This window comes from Gavia stellata, chromosome 22 (assembly GCF_030936135.1).
Source record: "Gavia stellata isolate bGavSte3 chromosome 22, bGavSte3.hap2, whole genome shotgun sequence".
In the NCBI taxonomy this organism is placed as follows: Eukaryota; Metazoa; Chordata; class Aves; order Gaviiformes; family Gaviidae; genus Gavia; species Gavia stellata.
The window spans coordinates 12871646-12890610 of NC_082615.1; the positions used below are offsets into that span (position 1 = coordinate 12871646).

Here is an 18965-nt window from a genome sequence, read left to right on the forward strand (position 1 = left end):
TTAGCAGCTCCCATCTCTAAAGTGCAGGAGAAGGGAAGGAGAGACAGTGCCAAGCACGGATGCGCAGCAGACTTATTAAAATCTATGATTATCTGCCGCTCGCCAGCTATTTGTAAAAATTGTTTGGTGTTGATGTGCAAGAGAACAAGGCGAAGGAAGAAAGACATCAAATACTCTTTATTTTAAAAGCCTCCACCCAGCCACGTCTCCGGCTCTCTCATCTGCTTCTGCGACATCCGTTACAACCGCACGCCCAAGCGCAGGTAACAGCGAAGCAGCAGCAGCGCGAGGCCAGCGGCCGGCCCCGCTCCAGCAAACGTGCTGCCAAATTCCTCCCGGCTCCTCCGAGCCCCACGCCACACACCACCCTCATTGCTGCCGGCACCTGCTCGATTGCAGCTGGAAATATGTATTATGCATTATAGGTGCTCGGTTAAAACCAGGAGAGCTGAGCAAGCTTGGTCTGACCCCTCGCCTGGGGCTGGGGTAGGGAAGGGGGAACCATTTGCTAAAGAAAATAATAACACAAATAGTTGACATCCCTTCCCCAGGTGCAGAAAATAATTGCATGTTAAATTCTCTCCCCTAATGGCTGAGATAAATCAAAATTACTTGGAAAATTTCTAAGATTCCCAAAGGCCTGATAGTCAATCCAAGCCCCTTACAGAAACGCTTGCCTCTACAGCAAGCGTGACGCTATTAAGATCTCTCACTCTGCAAACCCAAGCCCTTTCCCCGCTTCGCTCATCTCCATAAACCCTCAATGCTCCATTAACTTTAAGCAGATGTAACAAATGCTTCGTGGCAGTTGAGCATCATCCCTGTGGCACACGGGTCCCATCGGCACTTCCACGCTGCAAAATCCACCCTGGACTCCACCTCTTGCTGCAACACAAAGGCATTGCTGCTCGCATGCGGTGCCCACGGCCGCAGCCAGACAGCAGAAGCATCTCTTGGGTCTGCAGAGACCCCGGGCGGCGGGGGCAGAGGGAGGACCACCCCGGCACGGAGCACCCCTCCGTCGTCTGAAGGCTACGGAAGGCAGCCCGTGCTCCCCGCGGGAAGCAGGCAGCACCGTTCCCCAGCACACCCCTCCACACGCGGACCGGTGTGCACCATCCCCTTCTCCCCAGCCTCTTGTTTTCCTTCAGTTTATGACCAAGAGGAAGCCCCAGAAGAAAAACTGCATCAAAATCAACAGCCACAGCCCGCGGGAAGCGGAGCCAGATACATGCACGCTCCCAGCAGCACCCACGCATCGCTCCGCATTACAGCAACAGCACGCTCTGCCTTCCGAGGACACCACCGTAATCTTTCTTCATTTTCTTTTTCTTTTTTTAAAGGCTTTTTTCAAGGATTACTGGCAGCACCCGGGTCTGAAGCCATCAGTCCAACTGCTCTCCCCAGCACCGAGTTCCCATTCCATAGCGCGTATACGTAATCGAAGCTATTCCTCGCACAGGCTGGCAGCGAGCAATGGGAGCTCGTCCTCCTCCTAAAGTTCTCCACATCCTTGTTTTCCTCATCCTCCTTGTGCCGCTGCAGCGGGAATTTCAGGGAGCACAGAAGGGCCTCGATGCCAAAGAGCAGATGGGCGTTAGCGAGCATCTGCTCCCTGCCGCCATGCAGGCATGCTGCTCTTATCTGACACCTCCATAAGAGGTTTTAATTACTGTAAGTAATTAAGCACAGCACCTCTCATGGGATAACTGCTCTCCCCTTCGCAGACAGCTACGGGGAGAGGCAGCGAGTGCCACAGGCTCCGAGCCAGGCAGAGGGGAGCAGGCGGGAGTCCCAGGTCGCACGTCTCTGCTCTGCTCAGGTCTGACAGCCTGGATCACAGAGGAGCTGGAAATAAAACTGCCAAGGAAAAAGGTTTTCTTTCAAGGAACGAGTCCCCAGAGCAGGGAAAATCCAGCTGCCGGCAAGTCTGCACGCAGGGAGCAAAGCTGCTGAGCAAGGAGCTCCTCGCAGTTGTCCAACTATGGTCAAAATGAGAGTGTTTTAAAAAAATAGCATTTATTTACTGCCAGCAAAAGCTCAGTCTGCTCGAGCAGAGAGCGCGGGCTGCCCAGGCTGCGGGTGCCCAAGCAGAGCCCAGTACCATCGACCCCACCACCGCACCGGGTGTCGCGGCAGGGACGGGAGTGGGACACCCGTGACACCCATTTGCACATTGCAATGACTGCAACCCCAGCCTGCTGGCATGATCTCACCCCTCCAGCCCCCCGTACGTAACAAATTCATTTTCCAATGTTTCTGGCAGATAAAAGAGGTGCCTGCATCTGCTCAGGCTTTCAGCAGGAAGATAAATAGAGTGTCATGACTCACTGTCTATTAGGCGCCTTCATTTATCCAAGCATGCACAGGAGCTTTCATAAAAGGTTGTTTAATTCAGCATGACTGACTACCACTCGCTCTCAGACACACGATTATTGCTGGGATCCGTCTGAAGTTTGGAGTCAGGAGGACGCTGGAGCGCGCCAGCCTGCCCTGCGCCGGCACCGGCCCCGCCGGGTCCCTCCTCACCCCGTTTCCAAAGAGAGCATCAGCTACCGAGCAAAGGGGAGCCTGATACCCAAACCCCAGCTCAAACATCACACCGGTAACAACCCGGCCTGAAAAGAGACCCAATGCGCTTTCAGCGCTCCCCCGCTGCTCCCGCGGGACCCAGGGCACCTCCTTCTTACACCGCTCCCAGCTATTGCTCCGGAGCATCCTTGCTGGTGCTGCACCACTTCATCTCCCCTCCCAGCCTCCCCTCCACTTTGCAAGCACCACCGTTGTCCCCCCAAACCTTGATCCTAATGCATGAACTTCTCCCCTGCTGCTCCAGCGATCCATCATCGAGTCTCGCATGGAATTACTGCTCCAGCCCTCTGCGTGCCGTCATTTATCCACAGCAGCCTGAGAAACCACGTACAGGCAGATACGCAACGCACAGATCTTTCTTGATGCCCCACTTTATCTCTTACTGCCGGTGATCCTTCAAGCTGCCATGTAATTCCTGCACTCGGGAAAGCTCCCGTCGCCCCAGAGCTCCCCAGCGTGCATTTGGGTGCACTTTCGTATGGGAAAATGAATCCGTAATGCAGCTCTTCGTTCAGAGGGAAAGGGGAGAGAGAAACGCGATAAAGGGAAGGGACAGCACAGGTTGGCCAAAGCTGGCCCAGACAAACCCACCCTCTGGAAATCTCAACTGGATGCATTAAACCAGCACCTTATTCCTCCAAAGCCGCAGGGAGTCACTCTCGCAGCCACCAAACCCCCGTTCACAGCAACGTTGACGCCATGGCAGCCTCGTCCGTGAGGATGCGGAGGATGACGGCCGCAGCACAGGCTTTGAAGCGGGGTCTGCTGGAGGGTGCACCCACCGTGCAAGGGGGGATGCTTGGGAGGGAGATCCCAGCGCTGGGAACCACCTGAGCCCCATCCCCGCATGCTCCTGCCCCAGAAATCGTTGGGAGATCTCCCCAGTGAGGCACGGGACCTCACGGTGAAGGCTGGTTCCCGGTGAAGGACGAAAACCTAAGTGACAGGGGTGACACGGCATCAGCCAAGCATGCGGCAGCAACCCGCAGCAATGGCAAGGCCAAGGTGCTGCTCGCCCCTCGGGCAACACAGGTTGCCTAATGTCAGAAGACAGGAGGAATGCCAAAAACCTCACCGCTCGATGTTTGCGGTCTTTAAAGATTAATTTCTTGGGCGAGAGCGACAGCACAATGTTAAATGTAATTACATGCACCAGGTCCTTTTAAGCAAACTAATTCATGCTAACTTCCAAGAGCTCTTTAAAGAGTTCCCAGTAGATAAAGTGCATCGCTGAATCATTTTATGCTGAAATTTTACACATTCGAGTTAATTTAATCACTTCATTTCAGAGGGCTGAGCTATGTTCGGATCTCTGATCCTTGGCAGGGAACAGCTTCTGATCTGAGCAAGATCAGATGCAGCGAATCTCTGAAGGAGGAAAAAAAAAAAATCTCATTACCTGCTTAAAAAGAAAACAAGAATTTTTATCAGGAGCTATTTTATCAGGGCTCAGACAACAATCTTGCAGCGACGGGGGCAGCTGGGAGGACCGGGCTCAGGCTGACCCTCCTCCAAGCAGCCCCAAGGCAGCCCGGCGCGGTGGCACGCGACCACGGGCTCAGTGGAGCCGCCCGCTGCCGTCACCACAGGGTCCCACCACCGCCCCGGCACAACGGGGCCACACCTGCAAAGGAGTCGTCTGCCCACGGATGCTTTGACGTCGCCTGCCCTCCGTCCACAACCGCATTTCAATCCACTTCTTACTGCCGCGTTATTCCCTGGCTCATCTTCCCTGGACGCTTCTCTCCTGCCTATTTTTTTTTTAATTATTTTTTTTAATTAGAGCTGAGCGAAGGTATGGAAATCCACAGAGCGGAAACTAAAGCCGGCACAGCCTCCAGGAGCAGTTATCGGCACAAACGCAGCCACGCCGTAGCTGTTGGCATCCAAGAGAGCAGAACAGAACGGCGGTTATTGCCACCTGCTTTTTACCACGACATCCCTTTCCAGCACTTTCAAGACGCCACGCTAGAGACAAGCGAGATGAGCTGCTCAATTCTGTCTCTCCATTATTTCTCTCATTCTTTCACCCTAGCACGCCCATTGCGCAAAGTCATCTGCTCCTCTTTTGTTCAGAAAGGACATTGTGGCTTCAGCTAGAGAAATTCGCTTTGCAAATTAATTAAATTCATTTGAAAATAAAAATCAATGAATAAATGCATTAGAGCCCAGAGGTTTAACTAGAGACGGAAGAGGCACAAGGGAGCCGTGTCCGTAATGACGGCCAAGCGGCACTGCTAGCACCGAGTTCGGGGCAGAAGCTGCCCTGCTCCAAGCCCAACGCTTCTCCAAGCGACATTTTGCCTGAATTATCGCCCTTCTTTTGCAGACGAGGCTTCCTGGGGCAGGGGGTAGTTAGGAGAAATTATAAAGCAACAACTTTTTAAATGTGGGGGTGCAGAGACCAGCTGCAGCCTCCGTAATGGTCGGAGTGAGACCCCCCCGAAGGGAAGGGGGTTCTGGGGGTTCTGCCCTTCCCCTCGCCCTCCCTCACCCAGCTCCACACCGTGGGGTCCGGTACCCATGGACCCCTCCTCGGCCGCACATGCATCCCGGGGGACTCCGCCGCCAGCCCCCGCCGAGCGGCTTTGGTGCGCTCTGGTGCTGCGGGCTCCATCCTCCGCGCCTCCGCCGGCCGCTCTGCGGGGGGATTTACGCACCCGGAAAGGCAGGCAGGATCCGGCCTCCTCTCAGCCCCGTCCCCTCGAGCTGCAGAGCCACGAACCAACCTCAGGCTGTCCCCAAGCTTAACAGGCGGCACCAGATATGGCCCTTTACACCGGCGAGCCGCAGACGGTGACGTTTCCCCAGCGCATGCCAGCTCTGCGCAAGCCCGTTCCTAGAGAGATTTTCCCCAAGACACAGGTTGCGTTTGCTGTTCAGTGGCTTCACACGGGCTCTGGAATAAAAGCACATCTGGAAGGACACATCTGGGGTTCCCATCCTCGTCCCCCTCCAGCCACAGCCTGGCGCGAGGGAAAGGCACCGATCCCTCCGGATCTGTCGCTGTCACGGCCGGGCAGACCGAACGCGCGCTTGGGAAAAGGGACTATTCTCACAGTCTGAAAAATAAAACGAATAAACTATTGATTTCGGAGCAAAATAAAGAAAGTGCTCCTTTGTTCTCAGCAGCTCAGCCCTTGGACTTCCAAAATCAATCCCGGCCGCCCCCGAAGGGACAAGTGGATTAGATTTTTGGCCGCTCTCCTGGCAAAACCAAACCATCAGGCTGCTTTCAGGAGCACGATCCATCATCCCCCGCGCCGCGGAGACGGGCGAGTGTCGGAGTGTGACATCCCGATGGCATCGCACACACACAGGCTACCCCCTTGATCCACAGAAACAAATTCCAGCAGAACAGCAGTATTTTTGCAAACAAAGCAGATTTCAAACGGATTGCGGGGACCTGGCCGGCAGCCCGGCGAGGAGCAGCGCTGCCCCGGCTGGCGTGGGGCTCGGGTGGTGGGACCCCACATGCCGTCCCTCCCACGGGACCTCGCCGCAGTCACATCCCCTCCCCGAACCCCCCAGTGATGCCGGCACAGAGGGGTTGGATCCCAACGGCACCCACCGGCACGCTCCCACCCCAACGACAGGTCCGTGACCGAGGGATGCTGATTAGCCGGTGCGTAACGAGCACCTGGGAAGGAGAGCAGGAGATTTCACTTCTCCCACTTCAGAGGAAGCCGTGCATGCGTTGCAGCAGGGCAATGCGCAAGGGGCAGGAAACGGATTTGAACCGAGCCCTGCCAGAGGAGCAGGAGACGCCTTCCCATGTTAATGAAAGGATCCCAGTCTTTTTCTTCTGTGTGACAGCGCTATCTAGCCTACTATTAAATTTTTAATTTTCTTATTTTAGGTATTCCTTAGGGTAAAACCAGAAAAGCAAAACCAGGGCTCAACCCACAGTGTTATGTTGTGAAACAGAAGATTCATCAACAGCCTCAGCTGCAAGATGAGACTCTTCGCTTAGGGTCTGGGCTTTTTTCCTTCAATAAATTCTGATTTATGGATCTGGGATGAACATCTCAGAAATGAAAACTCCTGTGTCTAGCAGCGAGTTTAAGTAGAAACAGGCTGCGTGGCTCCAGCCTTCGGCTCCAGCCCAGCCGTCCAGGAGGGCTCGGGGGGTCAGGACAGCCCAACTCGCACCGGGATTCCCGTGTGCTCGCCCCAGCCCCTGCAGCAAGGACGTGCCAATTTTCCAGGGGTTTAACCACATCTGCCCCCGCAGAGGGTTTTCACACAGCCCTGGCCACGCAGAGCCCAAAGCCGTGCCCATCATCATCCTCACCATCAACCAGGCTCGAGCTCATTGCAGTCGGTGGGGACGGGGCAGAGGGGATGCTCCGGCGGGTCTCTGGTCCTCAACATTTAGAAGATCCACAGGACCCCGTCTCCCGGGGGTGCTCCCCGCTCGCACAGAGACCTGGTGCTAGGGGAGGGCAGCAAATACCTCTCAAAAAATCAATTGCAAAGAAAAGGGATCTGAACCACCACTGGTGTTTATGATGGGAGGGAGCTCGCTTCTTTTTTTTCTCCTTTGAATCCAAAGCACATCGATCTCTCTGAGCCCGGGGTGGGAAGACGGGGATGACTCAGCCGGCAGAACGGCACTAAGCTCTCCTTCCTCCACTGCGGCGCGGGAATTCAGCTGGGAAGCACACACACACATGAGAAAAAAATCCATTTCTTAAATTTTCCTCTAGTATTTCAATAAAGGATTATTTTAAACAGCCTTTATCTGCCTTTTCATGGCAAAGCCCTCAGCACTAAGCCTCCCAGACAACTCCTGTTTCCAGTTGAAGGTATTCCTGATCCCTACACAGCGAGACCCCGATGTCTATGACACGCAGAGACACGGTGCTGGCGCCGGTCCCGCTCTCCCCAAAGACCAACCCCAGAACCAAACCAGCAAAAAACCTGACACAGTGCACAAAACAATGGTTGTTTCGCAGGGCCCTCGCGGCCGGCAGCGATGCGCCTTCCCGGGCACGGCCAATACCCCCGAGCCCGCCACGGCTGCGACTCTGAGCAGGCTGAGGTCTCCTCTGAAGCTAATGAAACGTTAAGAGTCAAGTGTGTCGGCCACCTCGCCGCACTCTGGGAAAGCTGCCGAGGTCCACCTGGAAAAGGATGTACAACTTCCAAAAAAAAAAAAGTTATTCTACAAATTGCATCTTCCTGGGATGGGATACTGGGGAACAGTCCCCATTTGCACACTGGAGAGACTCCCGGGCGGAAAGAGCCCAACAAGTATTTTACTGATTATTTTTAAATCTGAGCATCGCCTGCAGATGCCATGAACTCCTGCTGCCCGCTTGCCGGGAAAGCACCACGCCACAGCCCGCGGCCGGAGCCCCTGGTACAAAGAGGAGAGCCGCCCATTGGCACTAAAATAAATAAACAAATAAGCACGATTTTAATTATACATAATTGGGAATTCAGCGCTATTTCGTGCTGACTTTAAGGCGGTTCGCACCATCTGCTGCCACAGATACATCTCAGAGCTTTGAAGAGAGTCAATCTCAGCTTCGCTTCCTCTCTCCAGATGCCCTCGAGGCCGGAGTTATCGTTGAGCAGCACGTGTCGTGGAGGGCATCACCCGCTCAGCTCGCACCCAGGAGGGCAAAACTGGGGCCCGGGGCGAGCACTCTGCTGCTACGTAGAGACACACAGATGGCCATGAATATACTTGAGCTTTAGGACTTGCGGATAACACAGTTTTAGCTTAAGCTTACAACAAATACAGATGAGAAACCACCAAGTCTTTAAAAAGAAAAAAACAAAAGACCTTTTTCTGCAGAGCTCCCAAGAAGCTGAGTGCCAAACCCCACTGCCGCCTCCATCCCTGCGGCGGCTGCGACGCCTTCACAGCCAGCAGTGGGTCCTGCCCCACTGCCATCGGTCCCCCCCAACCCCGGCCCTGGGGACGGGGACGCTCGGGGGAGCGAGTTCTCGTCACACCTCCCTCGCAGGCAGCTGCCAGGCTTGGCTCCTGCTCTGGGTGCTGGGGCTGTTCCAGCCCCACCACCCCTCCTGGCTTCCACAGCCTACTAGAAAATAAGGGAGAAAAAGCCCGACTGGGGATCTCTGCTGAGATGCTGCAGCTATTCTGCGTCCAAACCTGGATGAAGTAACTCCCCGTGCAGCCTCCGAAGGGGAGGACGGCACCGCTTTCCCGGATCCTGCTCGAGCCAGGAACAGCCTATTTCTGTGCCGAGCAGCAAGCCAAGGGAAAAACAACCACGAGCCCAACAATAACCCACCCAGCCAGGCTGAACGTTGTTTGCCCCCCATATCGGGATGAAATAAAGCCCTCATTTACAACAGCCCACTGAGAGGGACGTTAGCTGCTTAACCAACCTGTCCATCACATAACCCATTACACAGGCTCAGCTTGAAACTAAAGGACATTTCAGTCCGGTGGTGCCTATGTGAAAAGCAGAAAGACACTCTCTAATTGGGGTTATTTATCCAGCAGCTCTCCCAGCAGCCGCGCAACCCGGGATCGCCGGCACACGGACCTGCCCTAGCCCGGGCGAGGGTCTCCCACCCAGCCCCTGCATCCCCTTCCCCGTGTCCCAGCCACAAAGCACGTTTTCAACCGGGTCCCCTGGGCATCGCTGAATGGCTTTGGGATGCAGCAGCAGGCAGATTGGAGGCAGGGAAGGCAGGGCAGCTGCTTCAAAGCTATTCTCCCTTTCAAGGAAACAGGCAGATGAAGGGGGGGATGCTCTGCAGTTAGGCTTCCCTCCTCGGGAACGGCACCAGCGGGAGCTGCCTCTCTTTAGATGCTGAAAAATTCAAATTAAATAGAGGCATTGCAAAAGTCCAGGCGCCGACAAAGCTTCAATCACGGCCTCTGCCTTATTAGGCAGCAGGGACTCGGCGCGAGGCAGGAGCCACGGAGCGCAGCCCTCATTACCTCTACCCCTCGCAGAGCTTTTTCCTTCAAATATGTAAAAATCCCCCCGTAACCATGTGGCATCTCCCACTCCCACCCTGGGCACTGTCTCTCCAGCCAGCCTGGCCTGGGGGGGCCCCAGCGCTGTTACCCAGGGAGCAGTTTGAACCCATGGTCACGCCAGTGCCGGGAGCAAAGGACCAGTTCCCGGTGCCCCTGGGTCTCCCGGTGCCCCTGGGTGGTGGCACAGAGCCGGGATCGGGGTGCACTGGGGGGAAATGCAGGCTGGGTTGGTTCAGGTAGAGGCCACCAACCCCTGCACAGCGGCGAGTGGGTGCACACACACCGCTGACCGCACCGGGCATCGCCTTTCCCCGCGGTGGGGAGAAAGCAGCTGCTGAAAAGCACCCCGAGATTTTTATGGTAAAAAAATCACAATTTGGAAAGGCTGTAATATTTCCTCCCTGCATCAGACACCCTCCATGGCTCAACACCACCATCCTGCACAGCCATGGGCAGGAGCCATCCTCCCGCATCCCACGGGGATTGCGGCAGAGCGGACACCCATGGGCTCCCCACAGGCTGGGTGCCACCTCCCGGCACAGGGACCCCGGGAAGGCGCCCACCTCTGCTGCGGAGCACGGCCGGCTATTTGCCATTTCACACAGCAGCGTATCCCTCCCGCCCAGCTGTCCTCTCGGGAGCCTGTCGGGATGCGTGTGCACTGAAAATCACATTGAAAATATTGTTACCGCTGAAGTCACCCCGATGGCACCGAAGCCCGGCGCGTGCAGGAGGGGACGGCTGCGCCGCAGCAGCTCCCTGGGGTGCAAAACCGGGCCAAGAGCAGAGGCTTCTTCAAAATATTATCCAAGCACTTCAGATGACCAACACTTGGCACGTCTTTAAACATCTCTGTCCAAGGAGCAGCTCCGTCCCATGGCACCCACCCAGCACCCACCAGCCCCACTGGTTTAAAGAGCAGTTATAGTGTAAACGTGGCTTTTACCCTAACAATCAATACTCATATCTGGGAAAGGTTCCCGCTGGGGGGGAAGGAAATAAAACATTGATTTTTAGTGAAAAGGCATATTCCATCATCCTGTGCCATATACCATGTGGAAAAGGATAAAAGAGAGGCCTGGACATGAACAACTGTCTCAGGACACAGTGAACTGAAATGAAAATATGTTGAAATTGAAATCAGATGGGAAAGAAAGCACAAGCACAAATCACACCAGAAACAGTGATTAGGGAAAATGAACCCACTGCCTTCAAAAGGAAAAAAGGTTCCCGGCCCTCTGCTCCCGAGGAGGACGAGCTCTGTCCCCAGCAGCTTCCCCAGCTGCTCGGCGTCCGGCTGTGATTTAAACTGGAGCCAAACTGGTGTGCAAGAGCAAAACCCACCGGGCACCGCCTCCTCCAGCAGCAGTGGCATGGGAGACCTCGCCAAGAGCTCCCAGCCGCAACCCACCAGCTCCAAATCACAAACAAGATCAAAGTCTTAATTTATCCGTCTTTTGGGGGAGCGGGCTCAGCTCCACGAAGGCCCGAACGCCCGCCGGTCCCAGCCAGGACACGGGGTGCCAGCCCACCAATTTCGTGCCATCTCTCAGCAGCTCAGGAACCACTTGCGCAGCCTTGCAAAGACAGAAAGCCCCGCACAACCGCTTCATGCTTTTAGGCAATAAAACTACGGCTGAGGCGTTCCCCCGTGCCCCTCCTCGCACCCAGGGAAGAGCTGCAGTTGTGCCGAGGAGGTCTGCGCTTGCGCGGAGCTGACTCGAAGCAGAAGCGGAGCCAGGATGCTCCCAGCACGCCCCAACCACCGCCACGCACCGAGCGACGATTAAAAATCCCAAAGCAGCACAGGCTGTTGCCTAAATAGATCCCTTGACGGCCACATTGCAAAGAGAACAGGTCACCTGAAAGCGTGACCAGAACCACACAGCAAATTACCATATATATATATGGATATACACATGCACACATATATATATCCATCTGTCTCCATAATGTGGTCAAACCGCTCTGCACAGATGCGCTGGGGCTGGGGACCACTTCGGTGCCCCCCCCGAACTCCGTTTCGGGATTGCTCCAATCCCTGGCCCATCCGCTGCAAACCCCATTCCACACACCTTCGCACTCCCAAAGCCTCGGTCAGTCCCCGATGACACAGCTGGGCTATGGCTTTTTAAACACTTCATTATCCTTAAAACGCGTGTTTAGTTTGAATGCGAGGAATAGCCCTTTTTTATTTTTGCTGCAATTTATTCTCTTTCCTTCAAAGTAGGGATGACGGCCTTCCTACACTTCATGGTACACGCCCTGGCATCACCCCTTGGCTAATACTGCTGCCAAAGTGCAGAGTGACTGCTAGAGCTCCTGATTTTCATTTCCCTCCTCTAAAGCATCCTTAGGGTGACTAAAAATTATTCCCATCCCCATTCAACTAAGGAACCATAGCTAGAAAATAAATGAATTACTGTGCTTATTGAATGAAGCCAAAACAACATCCACTCCAGAGGCAATGATACTGATTGTTAGTTCAGTTTAATAAATCTTGAAATTTAAGGTTTTCCTGAATGCAGCTGCAGCGGAGCGGTGTTTCTCCCAAGCTTCACTTGTGCTAATCCCCTTCCAGCCTGGAGCTAGGCTGAGACAGGATTCCAGCCCTCCAGCCAGCTCCCGAGCCGCAGGACCACCACTGCGGGAAGACATGGGTTTGATGCAACACACATCTCTGGCGGTGTTCCTCAGGGCATGTTTTAACACCCTACTACCTTGCTAAGTCAGGAAAGTTATTACTAGAGGACTAATTACAGCACCAGTGCCTTCCCTTGCACGCGCATGTGCGCACACTTGTCTGACCCCGGCAGCATCGCTGCCTCCCGAGCACCGCGCTGAAGCCATCGGAGCTGCCTGCATCAACAGGCTGGGGATGGAAATGAGTTTCTAAGTAGCCTATTTTATACAGCTGCAGAATTAAAAAGACTTAACAGATTGTCAGGTGTAGCCAGGAAATTAAAGCTCCTTGATAATATTGCACAGAGTTAACGAGGCTCAATTTGGGAAATGACTCCTCTGATTAATGGCCATAAGCACTACAGAAAGCCTCTCTGCAGCTTCCACGCTTGCCGATAGAGCTGATTTCAGAGCATGGGTCCTAACCAGTGTGTTGCTCAACAGACGTTAATAAGCCTCATGGATTAACAAATCAACCTGAAATAAAAGGAGCACAGAGTGGAGCGGCAAGCACACGTAGCACGATGCTACCTGCATCACCGGCACCCGCGGCCCTGCGGGCTGGGCGTGCAGGTCGCGGTGCCAGCCGAGGTGGTCTCCCAAGGAGCTGCCCCTCCTGCACCGCCACACGCAGCAGGCATGAAGACCCTTGCTCATCTGCCACCAAGCACTTCAGATGAGGAACGCTGCTGCGTTTACGGACCTTCCCAGCCCTCTTTGCTTGCTAACTTCGTTTTTACAGGCAAAAGACGCGGCTAGATCCTACAGCAAACAGCAGAGATGGGAAGAAACATCCTTGCGCTGTTAAATCCATGCCTGTGTTGACAAAGGCAAGATAAGAGGCTTACGAGAAAAGCCACTTCAAAGACAAAAGCCACTTCAAAGACAAAAGCCCTTCCAGTTCTCAGGTAGCATCTGTCCCCTTCTGCGCCCCGTGCACAGCACGAGGCATTGCTGCACAGCACATCCTCCACCGCACAACTCAATCCTCCAGCCATGCCACCAGCACTGGTGTACACCAAACCCCTAGCAAGCTAATTTTGTGTTGGCCTCTTCCACCTGCACCATCTCCCTTGGAAAGCTCAAATGCCACCCACAGGCCTCACCGAAGGGCGCCCGTCTTGAAAGGGAGATGATGGAAGTAATGCTGTAGCTCTCCTGCAACTCTAGTAGTTGAACATAATTAAACAGAGAAGCCTGGAGCTAGGCTAAGCCCTTCTGCCACGTTTCATTTAGGAGGACGCTGGATGAAGACCAGGAAAGAAGGACGCGTTAACAAGAAGCCATGAAAGACAACACTTGCAAAGAACAGCAGGAAGCAGTACGAGATGCCAAGAGCACATTTCACAGGCGCAGATGACATCTGCGGAGAGGGACGGTTGTTTCCTCTCAAGCACAGTGCTTCTCCCTGTCCAAGCAGTCATGAAAGCAGCAAGTGTGGAGGCAGCTCATGCCTCTACGGGCAGATGAAGCAGCTGTCCACACTTGCCAGAAGCTCTCACGCTCATTACAGTGCTTTTCAACCAAGAATGAAGCAAAGGACAAAGCAACCAAATGTTACGCCAGGTTTATCCTGAGGAGCCGTTCCTCAAGTGCCCCCAACCTCTGACAGCCTTCCCACTCAAGACTTCTCCTCCTCTTCGAAGGGTCTGACAACCTTCCAACTCCAACTCAGGACTTCTCCTCCTCCTCCTCAAAAGGCAGCTGAACCTAAAGACCTACCGCTAACTCAAGAGTATCTGGAGGAATTCCACTCAAGGAATTTGGAAGTCATTTTGCCAGTGCTGCTGCAGCCTGGTTCTCCTTCTCTTCCTCCTCCTCCCTATTAGTAATAAAAGAAGCACCACGATGTGTGAAAACAGGCTCTGCTCACCCAGCAAGGTGGAAATGAGCAACAGCAAACAGATGGGATATGCAACACAAAGATCCCCATCCGAGAGCCCTCGGAGTGGAGAAGGGCAGCCCTGACACAGCACGGGTCCCCCAGAGCCAGGGCTCTCTCGGGGTAGGGCACAGGTTGACGTTTCCTTAGGGATCAGGCTGTTTGGAGTTGGAAATCCTAACGACTTACACCCAGAGCAACCTGCTGAACTGGGTGGTTTATTTACTGCAGGCTGCGATAAGCGTAGGAGCGCAGAACTGGGTCCTCTGCAAATATACCCAAAACATTTTTACGTACATCTTGGAAAGCGGAACAAAAGACAACTTTTACGCCCAGTGACAACGCCGACCAAGAGCAAAGGAGAACAAACCACCAGGTTACATTTAGCTCTGTAAAGTCAAAATTCCTAATCCAAGGAGCAAGGCTGCGACCAGAATAACGGGGGTACAGACCTACGTGTGAAGAAGGCATTTCACCAGGTTATGAGGGATTAAGTGCTCCGATTTTATTTATTTTTTTGAAGCTCTGAGTATATAAATTCACATTTAGTCATGACTATAAAAACCAACCATGGAACCCAGCCTGACAAGGATGGTCAATAACCATTTGAAATGCTCCAGAAAGGGGCATTAGGATGTTTTTAAATCAATACAGACATCGCCAGAGGTGTTCATCATCGAAGCTGGCTATTAAAACTCAAAATGAATTGATGCCTTTTGAAAGCAGCAGTTTTCCAGACCAAGCACGGTGTGAGCACGTCAACGTTATTACAAATACAGTCGGGACCATCTAAAACTGGTGAACATCCCATTTTGCAGAAGGAGCTTCGCGTTATATGAGCTGCAATGACTTAATGAATCTTTTGGATGCACACACGAGGCTCCGGCTGAATATTACCCCAATGAATCACGACGGGTTTCATGGCTGGAGAGGCTTTATGTATCCTCCCTCCTTCCCGGCCTCTGCTTCTGCTCAGGGAAGGAGGGAACAAGGAGAAAATTTACAGGGTAATAGCACGAGCGGTTTGCTGATGCTTATGATGGGAACTGGCCATTTCTGTGGAGGCACCGGGGGACAGCCATGGATCAGGGCAGCCTGAAAAGCCGGGACAAGGCTGGGCTTTCTGAAACCAGCTGGTACACCAGCAGTAACAGAGCAAAAAAGCAAATTTTCTGGCTGCGAGGACACAATGAGAGGCAGAGGCAAACCATACCCATATGCTGCCTGCAGCATTGGTACCAACCCCACAACACAGCTCACACCCTCTCTTCGTATCGGTCCCCAAGGGGTTTCACCTCCTCTTTTATCTCCCCAGCTCCCTTCTCCCTTTCATCAGGCGTTTATACTCCATCATTACAGGGCCTGAACTGCCTGGGCACTGATGAAAGAGACGCTACGTGAGCAGGGGCTGCTTCTTCTGCTGTGCAGTCCCCTCCAGCATCCCTGGTACACGATAATTTCCTTTGAAGGGGAAAAATAAAGCAAAAATTGAAATAAAATTACAGCCTCAGGAAGGAGGTAGAAAATTAGAGCAGAGGCTGGGTGACGCTGCCGAAACGGGCCCAGCGGGTCTTGGGGCAGCGCAGCAGGAGGGACCCACGCCGGGTCTGCCTCCTCTGCTCCAGAGCCTCCCCAGGCAAAACACCGCCGAAGCCTCTGCGGCATTGCAGCTGGTTTGAGGCAGCAGCTCAAATTTAAGGAAAAAAATACAAATTCTACGTAATGAGGTTTCTCTACAATGCCCCCAAACCTCATGGCTCATTTAAGTAACAAGTTTAATGAAATTTCATTTCTTAAGTACAGTATTTCAAACACCAATATCTTTTTCCAATTACTAAACCCATCTGGATTTACTTACTGAACATCTACGCAGGAACGCCACAGTACCAGTTCCTAAATCACGCCCCACCAAAAGTCAATCGAGTCATTACAAAGAACCCTGATTCCCCTTAAGAATATTAGCAACTTAACAGCGTTGGCAGCGCGACGCCAGCAGCGCATCACATCCCCACGGCACGGAGGTACGTGCATCTGGGACGGACGATGAGCGAGCAGAGATGCTGCTGGTTAGCCAGGTACTCCAGCAGACATTTATTTGCAGCTTGGGCCAGCAGCCAGCTCAGAGACAACTACTCTTAAGTCCCCAGGGCCGGAGCTCTGCCAACCGCTTGAGGATGCTCCCAGCTGAGCACCAAAATGATATTTGGTATATTACTCCAGGCAATTTACAGCCACGTTGCTGTAAACTCCTCTGCCCCAGCGCACCTGGAAAGCACGTCCTTGGAGGCAGATCTTCCACCTGCAATAGGGTAGCGAGGATGCTAAAGCGAGAGCGGAGGAGGCTGCGGGGGAACATCATTGCCCTCCCACTCGGCTGCGTAATCTGATTTGGAGCGACGTGAATCATTCAGCACCAGGACACGACAAAGAATCAACATGCCTCGCTGTTAAATATACAGTTTATCGGAGCATGAGTCACAGCTCAGGTTTCAAGGTGCGATGCTGTATGTAAATCCTTTCTGAGAACTACCCCAGAACACCACGCACGTAGCTACGATCTACGGGGTCAAACCTGGCCGTCCAGTCCCGCAGCCTGCGGTGACCCTGCCAAAACTATTTCCCCTGCTTTTGATGCCTACGGACTCAAGCGGGCCGAGCTGCCCCGAGCCCCCGGGAGGTTTAGGGACCGGGGCAGCCCGTTGCCCCCACGGCAGGGAGGACACAGCCCGCCGGGTCCCTCCACGGCACCGGAGGGGGATTCACCTGCACCCAGAGGAAGGAACAAACCCTCCTCAGCTCTATCCCAATCCATTCCAAGGGAGGCAGAGGAATACAGATTATATCCCTTGCCTACCCAGATATATTAAAGACAAGGCTGGATTCTCTTGCGCTTGTAGTAATTAAAGCCTAGTAATTATCCCACTCATCAAATACCAAGTCTAGACACAGACTTTTCACTGCGATTCATCCCAAATCCGCCCATTCTCCATTTCACATGGATACGTGTGCCTGCCTTCACGCATCCATGAGGCAGCCAGCTGTTAGCAACTCCCATAAAAATCTCATTTTGATTCAGCGTCGATGCCCGTGATCGCACGGCAGCAGCGGGCTGGAGAGGAGCCAGAGGATGAGGGGAGCAGAGGAGAGATGTGGAGGGAGAAAGGGGGCTCCCAGCCCCGTCTGGATGGTACTGTGCTTCCTCACTCCCTACAAACGACTTGCAATTGATGGGAACCAAGGGATTTGGGATGATGGGGAAGAACAGAGGCACCCAAACACGCTGCTGACAGGGGAAAAAAGCAGAATAAGAATTTTTTCTGCCAACAGGGTGGATGAGGATACGTCTAACTATTGCATTTCATCCATCTCCCTTTCTACAGGTCTAAAAGAAACCTTCTCGCTTGCTTAGTGCTGCTACAAGGATCCCACCGCCCCAGCGCGACCACACAGTCGCTTCTGCTGCCAGCCTCTCACGCGGCCACGTTAAATACACGTTTACATCTCTAGTAGCAAAGACCTCAGACATGCAGGGCCCTGGAGAGCTGCATGTTTACACGTCCTCCAGCCACCTCCAGACAAGCTCCCCTGCTCCTCGCCACCATCCCCAGGCAGTAAAGACAACTGCAAAACAAGGCAGCGGTGCGCTTTGGGATTTTTTTTTTTGTTGTTTTCACAGCTTTAGTGATTTCAAAATATGTAAATATGAAGGAAGAGTCAATGATTCAACAGTGATTAAGTTTGAAATATTCCAGTTAGTACCCATTAGACTTTGAAAATACCGGTTATGTTCCCAGAGCATTCCCCAGAGCGCAGCCAAGCAGTACCCAGAGCCAGGGAAAGCTGCTTTCCTGGAAGGCTTGAGGTGTCTTGTGAAAATACCGAGCTCATTTCAGTAAGAAAAAAAAAAAATAGCAAGAGACAATAAAAGAATTAATGTATTGTAGATTCTTAATACCATTTCCCCAGAGAGAGGAAAAACAACGAAGTCTAATGGAAATTTTCTATTCTCAAAACCATTTGCACTGTTACTGTTTGCAACTAAGAGAAAATGAAAACATAAAACCCCAGCACCTTAAGTTTCTGAAAATCGCAGGGCTGCCTACTTTTTCTTCTTGAAGACTAAAATTAAACTGCACCTGGGATGTAAAGTTTCCACCTTACAAAAATACCGAAAGCCTTGCAACAGCCTTACAGCCCGCAGGGCTAGAGAGGTCCTCAAGCTTGCGCTTGCCCCAGGAGCTAAGAGATATCCAGGACCCAAAGCCCATTAAGTCTAGCACAAAACTTCCCTCCATCCCTTCGGAAAAATCCAAGCTGGTATTTCAAGTCCTGTGGATTTGAAACACTATGGAACACGCGATTAAGCAACGCAGTTAAATAATGCAGCCTGATTGAAGAGGCTAGCACTATTCTTTGCAAAAAGAAGGATCATTTCTTCATCTCAGTCTGCTCCCAGTTGTACTCAAGATATTGTAAACCGCTATTTCAGTTTCTCTCCAACCAAGAAAAAGCAGAGGAGCAATAAGATTAATTCACATTTGCTTTGTCTACTGAAAAGCTGCTGTTAAGTTGAGGAATAGAAAATTGTGTTGCCTCAGAGGACGAATCCCCACGCAGCTGGGTGTAAGGGCGGCCACCACCCATCCCATATACACACCCTGGACCTGGGGAAGTCTGACGAGGTTCCACCACCCTGACTAGTAAGTTCCTTCTTTAAAATCTATGTAAGGAGGAAACAGCTGCCAAGACGACATTTTATTCCACACTTTGGCAGCTACAATTCTATTAACCTCCGAAACACGGAGTGACAGCATGACTGCCAGTCCTTGTCTATAATTA

General features: G+C 52.9%; 1 protein-coding gene across 1 annotated transcript in view; it reads right to left on the reverse strand.

Moving 5' to 3' along the window:
- Positions 1-18965, reverse strand: part of SLC39A11 (solute carrier family 39 member 11) — a 96278-nt gene that overhangs the window by 49512 nt on the left and 27801 nt on the right. The window lies entirely within an intron of this gene.